Source organism: Pseudophryne corroboree, chromosome 6 (genome assembly GCF_028390025.1).
Source record: "Pseudophryne corroboree isolate aPseCor3 chromosome 6, aPseCor3.hap2, whole genome shotgun sequence".
NCBI classification, from domain to species: Eukaryota; Metazoa; Chordata; class Amphibia; order Anura; family Myobatrachidae; genus Pseudophryne; species Pseudophryne corroboree.
In genome coordinates this window covers 132,675,688-132,687,889 of record NC_086449.1, presented here as the reverse complement: position 1 = coordinate 132,687,889, position 12,202 = coordinate 132,675,688, and the positions used below count along the sequence as shown (strand labels likewise).

Here is a 12,202-nt window from a genome sequence, read left to right as displayed (position 1 = left end):
CTAACCCGGAAGAGAGCAGGCAACAGAGCTGCAGCGTGACAGAGAGGGGGCGGAGCCGTCACACCGCGTGTGGGAGGAGACAGGCACCGCCCAGAGGCGGATTGGGTGAGGATAGAAAGCTGTCAGGAGGGGGGGGGTCTGTGACACATCACTGACAGCCTGGCATTCGTTAGGTAAACACCATATTGGAAGTTGGCACACTGCTTGCAGAGCCGCCACAGTTCAACCTGGCTGCCCGAGATCCGGCGTTTTAAGTTTTCACAACAGTCACAGATAGCAGGAAAAAAGTGATGGGAACCTAGCTATAGTCTCGAGTAATGTCACGCCAAGCTTTGAGTTCTGCGATTACTACTATTCTTTTTATTTGTAATTATTAGAAGAAGAAAAAATTGCCAATAAGAAAGATGGCGTCTTTTGTACACAATCACTGTTTGCGCATGCGCTATGTACGCCCTACTGGCAGCGATCTAAACCAAGTAACCGTTACGCCTGTGGGTTTCCGTCCGCGGACTATCTTCTGTCGCGCCGCGCTGCTGCTCCTATACCTCTATGGTCTGACCTTCGTGTCCGGTTCATGATGCAGGGTCACTGCTAGGAGCAGAGTGTTCTGTTCCAGTGACTGACGGGTGTACGGGGAACTATTTCGTCTCGGCGGAGGAATCGATTTGTGTACACACAGCGGCGGCAGATTTGAATCTGGTCCTGGAGAGAAGGTGAGGGCCTCGTGCAGCCTGTTTATCTATCTATCTATCTATCTATCTATCTATCTATGATCGTGCAGTGCAGTACACATCATACTAGGGGTTGTGCATCATGTATATGGGTCTTATACAAAGAGTAATGAACTATGGGGGAGACTTAGCAAAGGTTGGAGAGAGATGAAGCACCAACCAATCGGCTTTTGTCATTTTACAGGCTGTATTTGAAAAATGACAGGAGCTAATTAGTTGCTGTTTATCTCCAAGCTTTAATAAATCTCCCCCTATATGCACCGTGTGTGCTGTTATACAGGGGGCAGTGTATGAGTTGCCGGCAGTCGGGATCCCGGTGGTCAGGATACTGATGCCGGCAGTCCTTAGTGGGTCTTAAGTTTATAGAGTAAGGCATTGCTACTAAGCAATTAAGTTTTCATATAACAACCATTTCTTAAACCAGTTTAAAAGGGAACAAATAAAAAATGAAAAGCGTGTGATGCACGGGACTTTGTTCACTCTCTGGAGAATCACCCACTGCCGGAATCCCGGCTAACAGGGGCTATTCCCACTCATGGGTGTCCACAGAGGGCAGTGTACTATATGCATCGTGTGTGCTGTTATACAGAGGGCAACATATTACAGGTTGAGTATCCCATATCCAAATATTCCGAAAAACTGAATATTCCGAAATACAGACTTTTTTGAGTGAGATAGTGAAACCTTTGTTTTTTGATGGCTCAATGTACAACTTTGTTTAAAACACAAATTTATTAAAAATATTGTATTAAATGACCTTCAGGCTGTGTGTATATGAAACATAAATGAATTGTGTGAATGTAGACACACTTTGTTTAATGCACAAAGTTATAAAAAATATTGGCTAAAATAACATTCAGGCTGTGTGTATAAGGTGTATATGAAACCTAAATGCATGCTGTGCTTAGATTTAGGTCCCATCGCCATGATATCTCATTATGGTATGCAATTATTCCAAAATACGGAAAAATCCCATATCCAAAATACCTCTGGTCCCAAGCATTTTGGATAAGGGATACTCAACCTGTATATGCATTGTTTGTGTGTGCTGTTATACAGAGAGCAGCGTACTATATGCATCCTGTTTGCTGTTATACAGAGGGCAGTGTACTATATGCATCGTGTGTGTGCTGTTATACAGAGGGCAGTGTACTATATGCATCGTGTGTGTGTTGTTCTACAGAGGGCAGTGTACTATATGCATCGAGTGTGTGCTGTTATACAGAGGGCACTGTACTATATGCATCGTGTGTGTGTTGTTATATAGAGGGCAGTGTACTATATTCATCTTGTGTGTGTACTGTTATACAGAGGGCAGTGTATTATATGCATCGTGTGTGTGCTGTTATACAGAGGGCAGTGTACTATGTGCATCGTGTGTGTGTGTGTTATACAGAGGGCAGTGTACTATATGCATCGAGTGTGTGCTGGTATACAGAGGGCAGTGTACTATATTCATCGTGTGTGTGTGGTTGTACTGTTATACAGAGGGCAGTGTACTATATGCATCATGAGCATGTGTCTTATACTAAGCATAAAATGTCAGACCCACACATTTTATCTAACAGCCTGAAACCCAGCAGGTATAACAGTGTTAAGGACCATGATACCTGTTTTCCTCCACTGGGAATGAATGCATTTCCCTTGAAGGAACAGGGGAAATGCCCGGCCCGGGGCAGCACATACACTGCCAGATGCGGCCACTGTGCAGCACACAATTTATCTAATCTGCTGGACAGTGTGGCATGTCCTATGGACTACTGATTTGTAGTCTGTCGCAGCTACACACTATGCGATTATCGACCCGATCCATATACCGATTGGGCTGGTAATAGTATAGTCACAGTGTATGGCTGCAACTAATCCGCAATAATCAGGCCTGACAAGTGTTCCATCATGCCTGAGTGATCTTATCATTAGTCAGTCACATTGGGCAGTGTGTGCGCTGCCACGGCCAATTGCCTGACATTTCCCTTGTCCCTTCACAGTATCAGATATCGTGTGGCTATACACTGTGACGTGTCTCTTAGGGCAGAGGTTCTCAAACGGGGTGCCTTGAGGACCTCAACGTTCCAGAAGTTAAGTATATCAGATGGTTAAATCAAATTGACTGAGGTGCTAATTAGGTCACCTGTGGCCAAGAATGTATATACTTAAAATCTGGACCGTTGGGGTGCCTTGAGGACCACGTTTGAGAACCTCTATCTTAGGGGCAGATTAATTGCTGACGGGAAATGTAAAAAAAAACCTGCAGAGTTTTTGATATTCAATTAGGAGAATTCTGTTTCTATAGAAATCACTGCTTCACTCACATCCAGAGCAAGTCTGATTTTTCCTAAAATCGTTAATTTTAGGAAAAATCATTGAGACTTGCTATGGCACCCCAGCGGCACACACCCCTGAGGACTAATTCAGCAATTGGAAGTTTGCAGTTAGCTTAATTGATAATTACTCATCTTCTGAAGCTGTGTCGGAGGCCGGGTATTCTGCAGCAACGGTTAGTGCTTGCTTATAAGTGTGTGTGAGTGTGTAAGAATGTGTGTATGTGTGTGTGAGACACCCCTTGTGTTAAATTAAATAGCATTTCTCTATCGTCCTAGTGGATGCTGGGGTTCCTGAAAGGACCATGGGGGATAGCGGCTCCGCAGGAGACAGGGCACAAAAAGTAAAGCTTTTCCGATCAGGTGGTGTGCACTGGCTCCTCCCCCTATGACCCTCCTCCAGACTCCAGTTAGATTTTTGTGCCCGGCCGAGAAGGGTGCAATCTAGGTGGCTCTCCTAAAGAGCTGCTTAGAGAAAGTTTAGCTAGGTTTTTTATGTTACAGTGATTCCTGCTGGCAACAGGATCACTGCAGCGAGGGACTGAGGGGAGAAGGAGTCAACTCACCTGCGTGCAGGATGGATTGGCTTCTTGGCTACTGGACATCAAGCTCCAGAGGGACGATCACAGGTACAGCCTGGATGGTCACCGGAGCCGCGCCGCCGGCCCCCTTGCAGATGCTGAAGACAGAAGAGGTCCAGAATCGGCGGCTGAAGACTCCTGCAGTCTTCTAAAGGTAGCGCACAGCACTGCAGCTGTGCGCCATTTTCCTCTCAGCACACTTCACACGGCAGTCACTGAGGGTGCAGGGCGCTGGGAGGGGGGCGCCCTGGGAGGCAAAATGAGTACCTATAAAGGCTAAAAATACCTCACATATAGCCCTAGAGGCTATATGGAGATATTTAACCCCTGCCTGATTTCTCAAAATAGCGGGAGACGAGCCCGCCGGAAAAGGGGCGGGGCCTATCTCCTCAGCACACGGCGCCATTTCCTCTCACAGCTCCGCTGGTCAGGACGGCTCCCAGGTCTCTCCCCTGCACTGCACTACAGAAACAGGGTAAAACAGAGAGGGGGGGCAAATTTATGGCGATATTTTTATATAACAAAGCAGCTATAGGGGAGCACTTATTATAAGGCTATCCCTGATATATATATAGCGCTTTTGGTGTGTGCTGGCAAACTCTCCCTCTGTCTCCCCAAAGGGCTAGTGGGTCCTGTCTTCATTAGGAGCATTCCCTGTGTGTCTGCTGTGTGTCGGTACGTGTGTGTCGACATGTATGAGGACGATATTGGTGTGGAGGCGGAGCAATTGCCAAATATGGGGATGTCACCTCCTAGGGGGTCGACACCAGAATGGATGCCTTTATTTATGGAACTACGGGATAGTGTCAACACGCTAAAGCAGTCGTTTGACGACATGAGACGGCCGGACAATCAATTAGTGCCTGTCCAGGCGACTCAAACACCGTCAGGGGCTGTGAAACGCCCTTTGCCTCAGTCGGTCGACACAGACCCAGACACAGGCGATGACTCCAGTGGTGACGGTGACGAATCAACCGTATTTTCCAGTAGGGCCACACGTTATATGATTTTGGCAATGAAGGAGGCGTTACATTTAGCTGATACTACAGGTACCACTAAACAGGGTATTATGTGGGGTATGAAAAAACTACCTATAGTTTTTCCTGAATCAGAAGAACTAAATGACGTGTGTAATGAAGCGTGGGTTGCCCCTGATAAAAAGCTGATAATTTCAAAGAAATTATTGGCATTATACCCTTTCCCGCCAGAGGTTAGGGAGCGCTGGGAAACACCTCCTAGGGTGGACAAGGCGCTAACACGCTTATCTAAACAAGTGGCGTTACCCTCTCCTGAGACGGCCGCACTTAAAGATCCATCAGATAGGAGGATGGAAAATATCCAAAAAAGTATATACACACATGCAGGTGTTATACTACGACCAGCTGTAGCAACTGCCTGGATGGGCAGTGCGGGGGTAGTTTGGTCAGAATCCCTGATTGAAAATATTGATACCCTGGACAGGGACAATATTCTACTGTCGTTAGAACAAATAAAGGATGCATTTCTTTATATGCGTGATGCACAGAGGGATATATGCACACTGGCATCACGGGTAAGTGCTATGTCCATTTCGGCCAGAAGAGCTTTATGGACGCGACAGTGGACAGGCGATGCGGATTCAAAACGGCATATGGAAGTTTTGCCGTATAAGGGGGAGGAGTTATTTGGAGTCGGTCTATCAGATTTGGTGGCCACGGCTACAGCCGGGAAATCCACCTTTCTACCTCAAGTCACTCCCCAACAGAAAAAGGCACCGACTTTTCAACCGCAGCCCTTTCGTTCCTTTAAAAATAAGAGAGCAAAGGGCTATTCATATTTGCCACGAGGCAAAGGTCGAGGGAAGAGACAGCAACACGCAGCTCCTTCCCAGGATCAGAAGCCCTCCCCGGCTTCTACAAAAGCCTCAGCATGACGCTGGGGCTTCTCAAGCGGACTCGGGGACGGTGGGCGGTCGTCTCAAAAATTACAGCGCGCAGTGGGCTCACTCGCAAGTAGATCCCTGGATCCTGCAGATAATATCTCAGGGATACAGGTTGGAATTAGAGACAGATCCACCTCGCCGTTTCCTGAGGTCTGCTTTACCAACGTCCCCCTCCGAAAGGGAGACGGTGTTGGAAGCCATTCACAAGCTGTACTCTCAGCAGGTGATAGTCAAGGTACCTCTTCTGCAACAAGGGAAGGGGTATTATTCCACTCTTTTTGTGGTACCGAAGCCGGATGGCTCGGTAAGGCCTATTCTAAATCTGAAGTCCTTGAACCTGTACATAAAGAAGTTCAAGTTCAAAATGGAGTCACTCAGAGCAGTGATAGCGAACCTGGAAGAGGGGAACTTTATGGTATCCTTGGACATCAAGGATGCGTATCTCCACGTTCCAATTTACCCCTCACACCAGGGGTACCTCAGGTTCGTTGTACAAAACTGTCACTATCAGTTTCAGACGCTGCCGTTCGGATTGTCCACGGCACCTCGGATCTTTACAAAGGTAATGGCCGAGATGATGATTCTTCTTCGAAGAAAAGGCGTATTAATTATCCCATACTTGGACGATCTCCTAATAAGGGCGAGGTCCAGAGAACAGCTAGAGATGGGATTAGCACTGTCTCAAGAAGTGCTAAAACAGCACGGGTGGATTCTGAATATTCCAAAATCCCAGTTAATGCCGACAACTCGTCTGCTGTTCCTAGGGATGATTCTGGACACGGTTCAGAAAAAGGTTTTTCTCCCGGAGGAAAAAGCCAAGGAGTTATCCGAGCTTGTCAGGAACCTCCTAAAACCAGGAAAGGTGTCTGTACATCAATGCACAAGAGTCCTGGGAAAAATGGTGGCTTCTTACGAAGCGATTCCATTCGGCAGATTCCACGCAAGAATTTTCCAAAGGGATCTGTTGGACAAATGGTCAGGGTCGCATCTTCAGATGCACCTACGGATAACCCTGTCTCCAAGGACAAGGGTGTCTCTTCTGTGGTGGTTGCAGAGTGCTCATCTATTGGAGGGCCGCAGATTCGGAATACAGGATTGGATCCTGGTGACCACGGACGCCAGCCTGAGAGGCTGGGGAGCAGTCACACAAGGAAGAAACTTCCAGGGAGTATGGACGAGCCTGGAAACGTCTCTTCACATAAACATTCTGGAACTAAGAGCAATATACAATGCTCTAAACCAGGCAGAACCTCTGCTTCAGGGAAAACCGGTATTGATCCAGTCGGACAACATCACGGCAGTCGCCCATGTGAACAGACAGGGCGGCACAAGAAGCAGGAGGGCAATGGCAGAAGCTGCAAGGATTCTTCGCTGGGCAGAGAATCATGTGATAGCACTGTCAGCAGTGTTCATCCCGGGAGTGGACAACTGGGAAGCAGACTTCCTCAGCAGACACGATCTTCACCCGGGAGAGTGGGGACTTCATCCAGAAGTCTTCCACATGCTGGTAACCCGTTGGGAAAGACCAATGGTGGACATGATGGCGTCTCGCCTCAACAAAAAACTGGACAGGTATTGCGCCAGGTCAAGAGATCCGCAGGCAATAGCTGTGGACGCGCTGGTAACGCCTTGGGTGTACCAGTCGGTGTATGTGTTTCCTCCTCTGCCTCTCATACCAAAAGTATTGAGAATTATACGGCAAAGAGGCGTAAGAACGATACTAGTGGTTCCGGATTGGCCAAGGAGGACTTGGTACCCGGAACTTCAAGAGATGATCACGGAAGATCCGTGGCCTCTACCTCTAAGGAGGGACTTGCTTCAGCAGGGTCCCTGTCTGTTTCAAGACTTACCGCGGCTGCGTTTGACGGCATGGCGGTTGAACGCCGGATCCTAAAGGAAAGAGGCATGCCGGAAGAAGTCATTCCTACTTTGATTAAAGCAAGGAAGGAAGTAACCGTGCAACATTATCACCGAATTTGGCGAAAATATGTTGCGTGGTGCGAAGATCGGAGTGCTCCGACGGAGGAATTTCAACTGGGTCGATTCCTTCATTTCCTGCAATCAGGATTGTCAATGGGTCTCAAATTGGGATCTATTAAGGTTCAAATTTCGGCCCTGTCGATTTTCTTTCAAAAAGAATTGGCTTCAGTCCCTGAAGTCCAGACCTTTGTTAAGGGAGTGCTGCATATACAGCCTCCTGTGGTGCCTCCAGTGGCACCGTGGGATCTAAATGTGGTTTTGGACTTCCTAAAATCTCATTGGTTTGAACCACTAAAAAAGGTGGATTTGAAATATCTCACATGGAAAGTGACCATGCTTCTAGCCCTGGCTTCTGCCAGGAGAGTGTCAGAATTGGCAGCTTTATCTTACAAAAGCCCATATCTGATTTTCCATTCGGACAGGGCAGAACTGCGAACTCGTCCGCATTTTCTCCCTAAGGTGGTGTCAGCATTTCATCTGAACCAGCCTATTGTAGTGCCTGCGGCTACAAGTGACTTGGAGGACTCCAAGTTACTGGACGTTGTCAGAGCATTAAAAATATATATTGCAAGGACAGCTGGAGTCAGAAAATCTGACTCGTTGTTTATATTGTATGCACCCAACAAGATGGGTGCTCCTGCGTCTAAGCAGACGATTGCTCGTTGGATCTGTAGCACAATCCAACTTGCACATTCTGTGGCAGGCTTGCCACAGCCTAAATCTGTAAAGGCCCACTCCACAAGGAAGGTGGGCTCATCTTGGGCGGCTGCCCGAGGGGTCTCGGCATTACAACTTTGCCGAGCAGCTACGTGGTCAGGGGAGAACACGTTTGTAAAATTTTACAAATTTGATACTCTGGCTAAGGAGGACCTGGAGTTCTCTCATTCGGTGCTGCAGAGTCATCCGCACTCTCCCGCCCGTTTGGGAGCTTTGGTATAATCCCCATGGTCCTTTCAGGAACCCCAGCATCCACTAGGACGATAGAGAAAATAAGATTTTACTTACCGATAAATCTATTTCTCGGAGTCCGTAGTGGATGCTGGGCGCCCATCCCAAGTGCGGATTATCTGCATAAGTTGTACATAGTTATTGTTAACTAATTCGGGTTATTGTTAAAGGAAGCCATCTTTCAGAGGCTCCGCTGTTATCATACTGTTAACTGGGTTTAGATCACAAGTTGTACGGTGTGATTGGTGTGGCTGGTATGAGTCTTACCCGGGATTCAAAATCCTCCCTTATTGTGTACGCTCGTCCGGGCACAGTACCTAACTGGAGTCTGGAGGAGGGTCATAGGGGGAGGAGCCAGTGCACACCACCTGATCGGAAAAGCTTTACTTTTTGTGCCCTGTCTCCTGCGGAGCCGCTATCCCCCATGGTCCTTTCAGGAACCCCAGCATCCACTACGGACTCCGAGAAATAGATTTATCGGTAAGTAAAATCTTATTTTCTCTTACGTCCTAGAGGATGCTGGGGTCCAATTTAATACCATGGGGTATAGTCGGGTCCCTTGGGAGCCACAAGAGATTGAGAGTGTGGGCTGGCTCCTCCCTCTATGCCCCTCCTACCAGACCCATTTTAGAAATGTGCCCGGAGGAGCCGGTCACAGCTAGGGGAGCTCTTAGGAGTTTTTCTAGTTTTATTATTTTCTAAGTTTGTTAGGTTACAGGAAGGCCGCTGGCAACAGCCTCCCTGCTTTGTGGGACTTAGGGGTGGAGTAGGAACCAACTCTTGAAGTTAATGGTTCTCTATCTCCGCTGACAGGACACTGAGCTCCTGAGGGAGCTGATCGCAAGCCCACGAGGCGACCACTCACTCCCGCAGCACTGCCGCCACCCCCTAACAGAGCCAGAAGATAGAAGAGTGGTGAGTACAGTGCCATCGGCCCGGTTAGCGGGTCGCCGGCGGGAATGGCGGTACAAGGGTGGGAGCGCAGCTCTGGCAGGCTGCGCTCCAAGTTGGCTCAGCAACATGGTTTAAGCGCTTAATGGGCGTCCTGAGCCAGCGCACAGGCCTTGCACTGGTTACCGCTGCTAACAGGGACTTGTCCCACTGTTGGCAAATAAATCTTCAGGCCAGTATAATCACACAGTGCGGGAAGCCACGTGCCATTACAGGGGGCGGGGCTTCTCCTCAGAGCGGTTCCAGCTCTCACCAGCGCCATTTTCTCCCTGCAGATCTGCTGAACAGGACGCTGATAGGGAACGCTGCCCTCCACATAACTCCAGCTCTCCTCTGCGGTACCAGGGTTCTATAGGCAGGAGGAAGAGAAGGGGGGGGGGGGGTTACTGGTGTTAATTAATCTATTAAGGTTGATTAATCAGCGCCCGGCTTTTATCATAATAACTGCCTATACAGGCGCTGTGTGGCTGGCTCCTTATACTCTGTGACTCTCTGAAGATACTCCCACATTACCATGTCTAAGAACTGTCTCTTGTGCTGCAGAGTGTTTATCTTCTCCTGAAGAGTCTCTTCCATGTACTCAGGACTGTAATATGCTTGATCAGCCTTTCCGAATCCGAACCCCCATGGGTGGATTCTTTAAGGGGAATGATATAACAAATTTCAACTAAGATGTCACATAATGAGAAAGAGACGTAGTTTTTGAAAAACTCTGTGGAGGGTTAGACATACTCAGTCCCCACTGCTTCATCTAAGACCCCCCCCCCCCCCCCCCCTGCATACCCACAAAAACGTACACTTGCCCAGATAATGCAAGTTGACACTGATATCGACTCTGATACAGGGGACGGTGAGGGGGATATGCAGGGGGGTGGATGCATCACTCGCTAAGGGTGTTCACCAAGGTCATGGCAGAGCTGATGCTACGCCTCCGCAGACAGGGAGTGAACATAATTCCATATCTGGACGGTCTGCTAATAAACGCATCTTCCAGGGAGAAGTTGTTGCAGAGTATTGCTCTATCAACTTGACTATTCCAGGATCATGGGTGGATCCTGAACCTACCAAAGTCACAGTTGTAACCGACAAGGAGACTGCCCTTCCTGGGGATGATACTACCACTGGAGAAAGCGTTAGTGATCAAATCAATGGTCCGGGATGCCTTGAAGCCAGCCCGGGTATCGGTTCATCAGTGCATTCGCCTTCTGGGAAAGATTGTGGCCTCCTACGAGGCTCTACAGTACGGAAGATTCCATGCACGGTTCTTCCAGCTCGATCTCCTGGACAAGTGGTCTTCATATGTACCAGCGGATACGCCTGTCGCCGAAAGCCAGAATTTCCCTCCTATGGTGGCTGCAGACTTCTCACCTGCTCGAGGGCCGCAGGTTCAGGTTTCAGAACTGGATTCTTCTAGCCACTGATGCAAGCCTCAGAGGTTGGGGAGTAGTCACCCAGGGGGAAAACTTCCAAGGAAGGTGGTCAAGTCTGGAATCTGTCCTTCCAATTAACGTGCTGGAACTAAGGGCCATATACAACGGCCTTCTATAAGCGGCACATCTTCTGCAAGATCGAGCCATTCAGGTTCAGGCAGACAATGTCACAGCGGTGTCCTACATAAACAGACAGGGCGGAACGAAGAGCAGAGCCGCAATGTTAGAGGTAATGAGAATCCTCCTCTGGGCGGAAAGGCTGGCGCTGTCGGCAATCTTCATTCCGGGAGTGGACAACTGGGAAGCGGACCTCCTCAGCAGACACAATCTCCATCCAGGAGAATGGGGCCTCCACCTGGAGGTATTCGCAGAGGTAACAAGCTGGTGGGGAGTACCTCACATAGACATGATGGCCTCTCGCCTCAACAAGAAGTTTCGGAGGTACTTTTCCAGGTCACGAGACTCACAAGCAGTGGCGGTGGACGCCTTGGTAACTCCGTGGGTGTTCCAGTCGGTGTATGTGTTCCCTCCACTTCCACTCATCCCAGGGATTCTCAAGCTAATAAAAAGAACAAGAGTTCAGGCGATCCTCATTGCTCCGGACTGGCCGCGAAGGGTTTGGTACGCTGACCTTCTGGACTTGCTGCTGGAAGATCCGAGGCCTTTTCCTCTCCGTGAGGACCTTCTTTAACAGGGGCTGTTCGCCTATCAAGACTTACCACGGCTACGTTTGACGGCATGGAGGTTGAAAAGCCAGATCCTAGCTCGGAAGGGTATTCCGAAGAAGGTCATTGCTACCCTGATACAGGCTAGGAAGGGAGTAGTGTATAAACATTACCATCACATTTGGAAAAATGTGTCTTGGTGGGAATCCAAGAAGTTTCTTGCGGTGGAGTTTAAACTGGGACGGTTTCTCCTTTTTCTGCAAGCAGGTGTGGATTTGGGCCTACCCTTGGGCTCCATAAAAGTCCAGATTTCGGCCTTGTCCATTTTCTTCCAGAAACAATTGGCTGCTCTCCCTTAGGTTCAGACTTTCTTCAAAGGGGTTCTGCACATCCAACACCCTTTGTGCCTCCTATGGCACTTTGGGATCTTAATGTGGTGTTGCAGTTCCTGCAATCGGATAAGGAGGTGGATGTCAAGTTTCTTACTTGGAAGGCGGTCACACTGTTGGCATTGGCATCTGCTAGACGTGTGTCTGAATTGGGGACATTGTCATGTAAGAGCCCCTACTTGGTTTTCTATGAGTATAGAGCTGAGCTCCGTTTGCGTCAGCATTTTCTTATGAAAAGCCGACACAACCTTCAGATCAACCAACCTATTGTGGTGCCAGTGGCTA

The 12,202-nt window shown here is 48.6% G+C and overlaps 1 protein-coding gene across 4 annotated transcripts in view; it reads left to right on the top strand.

Moving 5' to 3' along the window:
- Positions 1-22: 22 nt before the first annotated feature.
- Positions 23-12,202, top strand: part of CDCA2 (cell division cycle associated 2) — a 231,577-nt gene continuing 219,397 nt past the window's right edge. Inside the window, exons 1-2 of one of the 4 annotated variants that reach the window (XM_063931858.1) lie at positions 23-105; positions 584-713. The gene's annotated coding sequence lies outside the window, so the exon portion shown is untranslated. Of the gene's footprint in view, positions 174-443; positions 714-3,085; positions 3,229-12,202 lie in introns of those variants that run through there. The other 3 variants (XM_063931857.1, XM_063931859.1, XM_063931856.1) reach the window with 3 other exon arrangements.